Raw genomic sequence first — 8050 nt, 5'->3', positions numbered from 1 at the left:
GATCATTAATATGAATCCAGGAACAGGGGGTTGGTGCCAGAACTGATCCTTGCGGCACGCCGGCATTAACTGAGTGGAAAGTGGAATATACATCATCTACTTTTACTCTTAGTTTTTCTATTGCTGAGATAGGAAATCAAAGGAACAAAAGAGTTTAGTCCATAGCAAGGGAGTTTGGACAAATAGGAACTGTGCCACACTCTGTCGAAAGCTTTAGAAATATCCAGGGCTACTGAATGAGTTTCACCATGTAGGTCAACTGATTGATGGATGGTATGAGTTAGGAGATTGAGTACAAGTCAATGGTGGATCTTTCTAAGCGAAAACCATATTGTCTATCACTAATTAAGTTGTTGGATTTGAAGATTGTTAACTATGTACTTATTAATTACAATTTCAAAAACCTTACCAAGAGAAGAATATGACAGCAATTCGTCTGTAATCAGAGGGGTCAGAGGAACTTCCTTTCTCTGGAATTTGGTGGATATTGGCTTCTTTCCACAAATTAGGGAATGAAGACATACGTATGCATAGTCTGAATAATTTTGCAAGAACAGAGGCAAGTTCAGGGGAACACTCTCTCAAAACAATTATGAGTTCCATCTGGGCTCTAGGAGCTTCTTTGTTGGTAGGTAAAATCTTCTATTATTAGCAGGAAAAACATTAAGTTACCTCTTCGAATACGAAAACTATATTGTGTCTACCATTGTTTCTGCATCTCCAGCTCTGTTTCGATGACCCATGCTCACAGAGTAACTGCCTTGCTGTTACAGTGTTAACCATCACATAACAAAAGCCAAAAACCTAAGCTGAATGAAATCATACTCATAGAGTGACTGCTTCACAGGCAGTGTTATCCCTAGCAGCTTCTCGTGTCAATCCTAAGTTGAATGTAGTCATTCTCTCACCGCACTACTTTATATAGTGGGACAGTGTTAACCCTGAGATAACACGGAACCAGTCCTAAGTCGAATGTAATCATACCTGTGCAGAGTCACTGCTTTAATGGCTCAAATGGTAACCCACAGATAACACAAAACCAATCCTAAACTAAATGCAATCATATTCATACAGTGACCGCTTGCATACAAGAACAGTGTTAACCCCAGATAACACAAAGCCAGTCTTAAGCTGAATCGTAATCTCACACTCATAGGGTGAGGAAGGACAAAGCAAGGAGAGTGAGGATCTTCCAGGAACCTCTAGTTCCTCCTGCAAAAACAAATGTAACAGGACAGGGAATAGGATCCCCATGTGTCTGAGAATCCAACCCAAGTACACTAAAGAAGTATTCTTTGCTGAAGGTGCATTTCCTGAGGGATGTATGAGGGGGTTGTCATGTAAATATCCTCGCAATGTCCCAAAAATGCCATGATACATGGTTCCTTAAGTATATTAAGACAAGTGTATTTAACGGAGGAGAGATATTTATACATTTTTCTTGTTTTGAGAATTGCAGGATTAGATATAACCTCCATTGATCGCTTCACTACAAGGGTGCATGCCACTCTGAATACCATCGCTTAGTGACGGAAGGTACTGAACAAAGTCGATGTCACCGTATTGAAGAATTTAAGAGATTTCAGCCGAGAAGGGAAAAACACAGAAACAAAGCAAAAGCAAAATAGTATCCGTTTGTAGGCTATGATCTGGCAAGATCTCATTCTGAAACTTCCCTAAATTGTTTTAAATAACCAGTAAAAAAAAACTATATCCGTAAAACTTCATTTCTGTCCAATTTAATATGGTAGTTTTAACACTGCCAAACGGATACTATTTTGCTTTTTGCTTTGTTTCTGTGTTAAAACTTTTTCCTGTGAAAAACATACAGGTTCTCTCCTTAATTCTCACTTGCCGTAAGTGTTTGGGATAGATTAAAAGCATCTACTTGCCTGAGTGCCAGGGGGTTAACTCAACTTCCTGATGCCCACAGTAAGGTGAGGGACGTTGTTGCCAAGACTGTGATAACGTGAGTTAACTCTCACCTGGTCGTGGTGTAGTGGTATGCTGCCTGGCTCTCACCTGAGAGTCCCGGGGTTCGATTCCCGGCATATTATAATTTCTTCAGATGCTGAAGTCTTGTTGCAGGTTATTTCCTTATAACTTTGTAACAAAGACAAAAATGAGGGTCTAAACCCTTCCAATAGCAATTTACATAATAACACCACATCCTAATGTTAATTTATTTTTACAACTCCTGTCATTGAAGATACAGACAGATTAATTCAATACAAATTTTAAAAGGCAGAGTTTATATTTGTATGGTAAGTGAGGAGGAGGACAAGTTTTGTGGGCTACTAAAAATGTAATTAGAAATAAATATGTAAAATTCAATTTCACTTAACGTTATAAAACAGACTATTTATGAAACTGCGAGGAAAGAACTTAACAGCTATGGTAAGAGAGAGAGAGAGAGAGAGACTTTGAAGTCCAGGCACATTAGAGGAAAGTACTCAGTAGCCAGGGTAGCTGTAAAGCCATGTAAGCCAGGCAATGTACTGCACACTCACCCACAAAAGTCTTTTTTTTCGAACCCCATAAATGTGAGAGCATATTTGTCGAACCTGCAGGGAGACTCACGCGTATCTGGGAACAGTGTCAGTTGGGGTTGGGGGTATTGGGAATGGAGGGGGTGGTGCAGTAGTAGAATTATATGCTGCAGTCATGTTATTGTCTAGCTTTTCCTGCTCTTGGCTTTCCCTCTCATGAAAACAATGGAGATGGGAAAGTGATAATGAAATTTATTATATATTACTGCTACAGTACATGCTGAAACAGACTTCTTGTACCTTATAGAAAATCAAGTTGAGGCTGCAACAGGAGGTTCCCTCCTGCCCTCCTGAACACTCCCCGTCCACCATAATACTGCCTTGGTTCCCACCACCTGACTCCATTTCCTTGGGCAGCTGTATAGCACATAGTTGACAAAACATCTATCTATCTATCTATATCCTGACGCCTCTAATCCCGCAAAGGGTGGCCGCAGATGCAAAACCCGTCTCTCCAAGTCACTCTGTCACCCACTCATGTTTGACTACCTCTCCCCCAGCTCACCCCCCTCCCTCATATACCTCTCTTCACTCCATCCCTCCACCTCATCCTCGGTCTACCCCTCCCTTTCCCTCCCCCTCCACCCTCACCTACATACACCCCTCCTTAGTCAGTCTTTCATTCTCCATTCTCTTCACATGTCCAAATCCACCTCAGTGTATTTCTCCTTAATCTTCTCAACCACACATCCACATCTACCCCAAAACGCTCCTTTTCACTTCTTCATTCGTCAACCTGTCCATCCACGTCACTCCACATGCTCCTCTCAATTCATTTTCACTGCTCTCAGTCTTGACTTGCTCCCCTCTTGCAAGGACCACGCCTCGCTTCCATACGTCAGGGTAGGGATCACAACACCATCATGCAGTGACTTCTTAACTTCCATACTCACCTCCCTATTTCTCATCACTGCTTTCAGTGAACCAACAACCTTACTTCCTGCTGCACCCTTTCACGCACTTCATCCCCCAAAGTTCCATCCTTACTCATCACACTACCCAAGTACTTCAATGCACTCACATTCTCCATATCCTCACCATCCAACCTCACTGTGCGTTCTGTGACTTCATTCCTCTCAAACACCATAACTTTACTTTTGTTTACATTAACTTTCAGATTCCTCCTCCTACACGCTGCCCCAAATTCATTCATCAAACCTTGCAACTCCCATTCATCTTCACTCAACAATACTGTATCATCAGCAAACAGCAACACCGGAATCTTCCTAAATCTCACCCTCATTCATTAGAGCCACCCCCACATCCACTGCCCTACATTGCACCTCCTTTACAACCCCATCCATGTATATATTAAACAGCCATGGAGACATCACACAACCCTGTTTCAGTCCCACATTGAGATCAAAGAACTCACTCAGCTCACCATTCACTCGCACCGTAGGCCCTAGTTCCCTCGTATATACTCTTCACAGCACTCAACAATTTCCCCTCCACTCCATATATTCTTAATACCTTCCACATACCTCGCCTATCTATTCTGTCATAAGCTTTCTCCAAGTCCATGAAGGCAGCATACACTTTCCTTCCCTTCTCTAGATACTTCTCCACTAAACATCTTATAACAAATATCTGATCTACACACCCTTTTCCCTTCCTAAATCCCCCTTGTTCTTCTCCAACTAGCTCCTCTGTCATATGCCTAACTCTATCAATGAGTATTCTACCATATATTTTACCAGTCACACTAAGAAGGCAAATACCCTTATGGTTACCACATACTTCTCTCTCCCCTTTTCCTTTGTATAAAGGAACAATTATACCTGATTTCCAGTCGTCTGGAACCCTTCCCTCTTCCCAAGCCAATCTACACAACTTCCATATCCACTCCACAACAATCTCACCTACATACCTAAGCATTTCACCACACACTCCATCAATTCCTGGGGCCTTTCCCAACTTAATCTTCATCGCTTCCACTACTTTTGCCCTACTGATCTCTTCCTCCTTCCTCTCATCTCTTCTTTCTCTCAGCCATTCCCCAACCACTTATACTCACCCTGCTCTCACTCTCTACATTCAACAAATCCTCAAAGTGCTCTTTCCATCTCCTCAATTTCTCTCTTTTCTCCACCAACAATCTATTATTCCTGTCTTTCACTCCTCTACTATTTCCCCTTTCACACTGCCTTACTTTCTTTACCTCCTTCCAAAACAATTTCTTACTCTCCCTCCATTTCACACTCAGATTCCTCCCAAGCTCTTCATCCACTTTCTTCTTACTCTCCTTCACCAGTCTCTTAACCTCCCTTCTCCTGCTCACATATACCTCTATCTTCTCTTTCTCATCTTCTCCCTACCTCAACTCACTAACCATTCATTATATGCCTTCTCCTTTTGTTCTACAGCTCGTTTCACCTCATCATTCTACCATGCTGTCCCTTGCACACCCTTGCATCTCCTCCTCACTCCACAAACCACCTCACACGCTGCGCCTATCTCTTCCGTGAATATCTTACATACGTCTTCCATCCCTTCCATCTGCTCTAGCTCATACCTTCCCAATCTTTCTTCCACTATGCTCTTCTACTTTGTCATTTTCTCACTATCTTGCAATTTCTCCACTCTTCTCACAGGAGCTGCTTCCTCCTGTCTTCCCCTTCGTCTCCTCAACCACTTTCTTTGCAGCTCTACCTTGGCCATCACTAAGTGATGGTCCGAGACTCCATTCCCCCACCCTCTCCACACTCTTGCATCCAACACTTGTTTTCTCATTCGCTCATCCACACACACGTAGTCTATCATTGCCTTTCGTTCAACAAGTTCACCATCCATCCTCCTCATTACTCTCCATGTATACCGGTGGATCATCTTATGACGAAAGTAGGTGTTGGCTATTGCCAACCCCCTTACAAGCACAGATGTCCACCAAAGCACTACCATTCCCATCTACTTCAGCTGGCACACCCCACTGACCAACCACTCCATCCACTCGTACATTCCCAACTTTGCCATTCATGTCTCCAATCAACAGCACTCTCTCGCTCCTCTCAAACTTGTCCATATATGGTTCTTCTCTCGCCCAAAACTCATCTTTCACTCTTGCCACTCGATCCTCTGTTGGAGCATACACACATACAATCACCCATGCTTGTATACCTACTTTCATCCTCACCCATACAATCCTTGCACTAACTGTTCCATACTCTCTTATATTCTCCTTCCACTTCTTGCTTATCATCAGACATACTCCCTCTCTTGCCCTCTCATTCTCATTGACTCCAGCACATATACCTAAACCATATTCAAATTCTCTCACCCTTTCACCCCTGCCATTTAGTTTCAGTCAATCCACATATATCCACTTTTGCATCCTCAAGCACCTGAACAATCTCTCTCTCTCTTCACTTCATCATTCACTCCTCTCACATTCCATGTTTCCACCCTCAGAATGTCCTTTGTCCATTCCTTAGTCGTCAACGTATGGTCCGTCCGGGTCCGAGGCACTTTATTCGCTTTTTTAGTTAGTTCTTTTTACGTGGTGGGGCACCAACCCACCACCAACCCTCGTACGACAAGCAGGGATACTGGGTGGAGTATTCTTGAAGCCCCCCTACCCCCAGGGGAAAAACATTACAACATAATAACAAAACAAAGACTTGTCGGTTCACATGTCTGTAATATGAGACGATGTAGCAGAACTTTATTTTGTGGCGACATCTGAAACCTTTACAGTAGTTAAGTGTCAGACCACCTATTAACCAGAAACAGTGCAGGTTGGTGATGGTGGGGAGTCTAAACTCTGGTATAGACTCAGTATATTTTTGTTATGTAAGGAAAATGAAGACCAAGGATTATATATATGACAGACAGTCCAATCGGTATATGTATATATATATATCTATCTCTATATATATATATATATATATATATATATATATATATATATATATATTCTCGAGTTTACACTCTCCACCACCACCAATCTTGCATTGTTTCTGGTTAATAGGTGGTTTGACAATTACTGTAAGGTTTCAGGTGTCGCCACAAAATAAGGTTCTGCTACATCGTCTCATATTACAAACATGTGAACCAATAAGGCAATGTTTGTTTTGTTATTATGTCGTAATGTTTTGTCAACTATGTGCTATACAGCTGCCCAAGGAAATGTAGTCAGGTGGTGGGAATCAAGGCAGTATTATGGTGGACGGGGACTGTGCGGGGAGGGCAGGAGGAACCTCTATTACAGCCTCTAAGGTGGCCAGCAAAATCGTGCGACCTTAATCCCATAGAGAACCGATGGGTAATTATGTGTCGCAACTGGGATATTGGTGAGCAACCCATTAGGCAAGCTTTGGAAATTCATGCTCAGGAGGTTTGGGAACGTATTAGACGTCGTCCTAGTGTTTGTTTGAATCTTGTCCAGTCAGTGCTAAACAGATTAGATGAGGTCGTTTCTGCACACGGTGGCTGGACATCGTATTAGAAGCATAGTTCATGTTGGATAGGCAATTATGGAAACAACTTTGTGTAACTCACCACAGTGTAATACATGTTTTATCCTACTAATGCTTTTCCTTTGATACTGCTGCAGGTCATAGCATTTTGTCAGGTGTAGAAAACCTCAACCTATATGGAGTAATATTCAGATATATAAATGTTTGCCTTGTAAGCATTCTGACTAATCACATGGTAATTTCTACATTTCCTGACTATAATATAAAATACTATTTATTTCTGACGTTGACTGGAGGCACTGCATTCATTGGGAGACAGCATAGCAAATGCATTATTCTCCATTACTGTTAATTTTTTTTGAGAAATGTGAGTTTCATATTAAATTTACTATAACCGTAAAATAGAATAAATTGCAAGATTATAAATTGTTTACTTATTCCTTTTTTACTGAAATAACTGGGGGAAGATTAGTAAACATATATATCAGTGCATGAATACTGAATATAATGAAAAGTTAAACGCTGCTTTACTTATAATATGATTACATGACAAACACATTTTGGACCATTATGCCAACATTTGACGTAGGTTTTGTCTCTGCACTACTTGGGAAACAACATAACTATGGGTGGTCAGTTTCCACAAGCAGTGCATGGGAGATATTTTGAAATACCTGAATACTAGGCATTAATTCCTATTAACCAGCAGTGTAAAACACTGAGAGTTTGATTATGACTACCTTTTTGTGCCACGGTAATCGTAAAATGAATCTATATTATAATCAACAGCCATGGCTCCCTTACTTCGTGACTTTGCCGGACAATTGTGGTGCTTACACCTTCCTTCACCATGCTTCTTCACAATGCGTCACATCTGTGGTCTATACCAGAGTTTAGACTCCCCACCATGACCAACCTGCACTGTTTCTGGTTAATAGGTGGTTTGACACATAACTACTGTAAAGGTTTCAGATGTCGCCACAAAATGAAGTTCTGCTACATCGTCTCATATTACAGACATGTGAACCGACAAGTCTTTGTTTTGTTATTATGTTGTAATGTTTTGTCAACTATGTGCTATACAGC

This window comes from Coenobita brevimanus, chromosome 31 (assembly GCF_032717465.1).
Source record: "Coenobita brevimanus isolate Jiangsu-jjx chromosome 31, ASM3271746v2, whole genome shotgun sequence".
In the NCBI taxonomy this organism is placed as follows: Eukaryota; Metazoa; Arthropoda; class Malacostraca; order Decapoda; family Coenobitidae; genus Coenobita; species Coenobita brevimanus.
The sequence above is the reverse complement of the archived record's forward strand: the minus strand, read 5'-3'. Positions refer to the sequence as shown.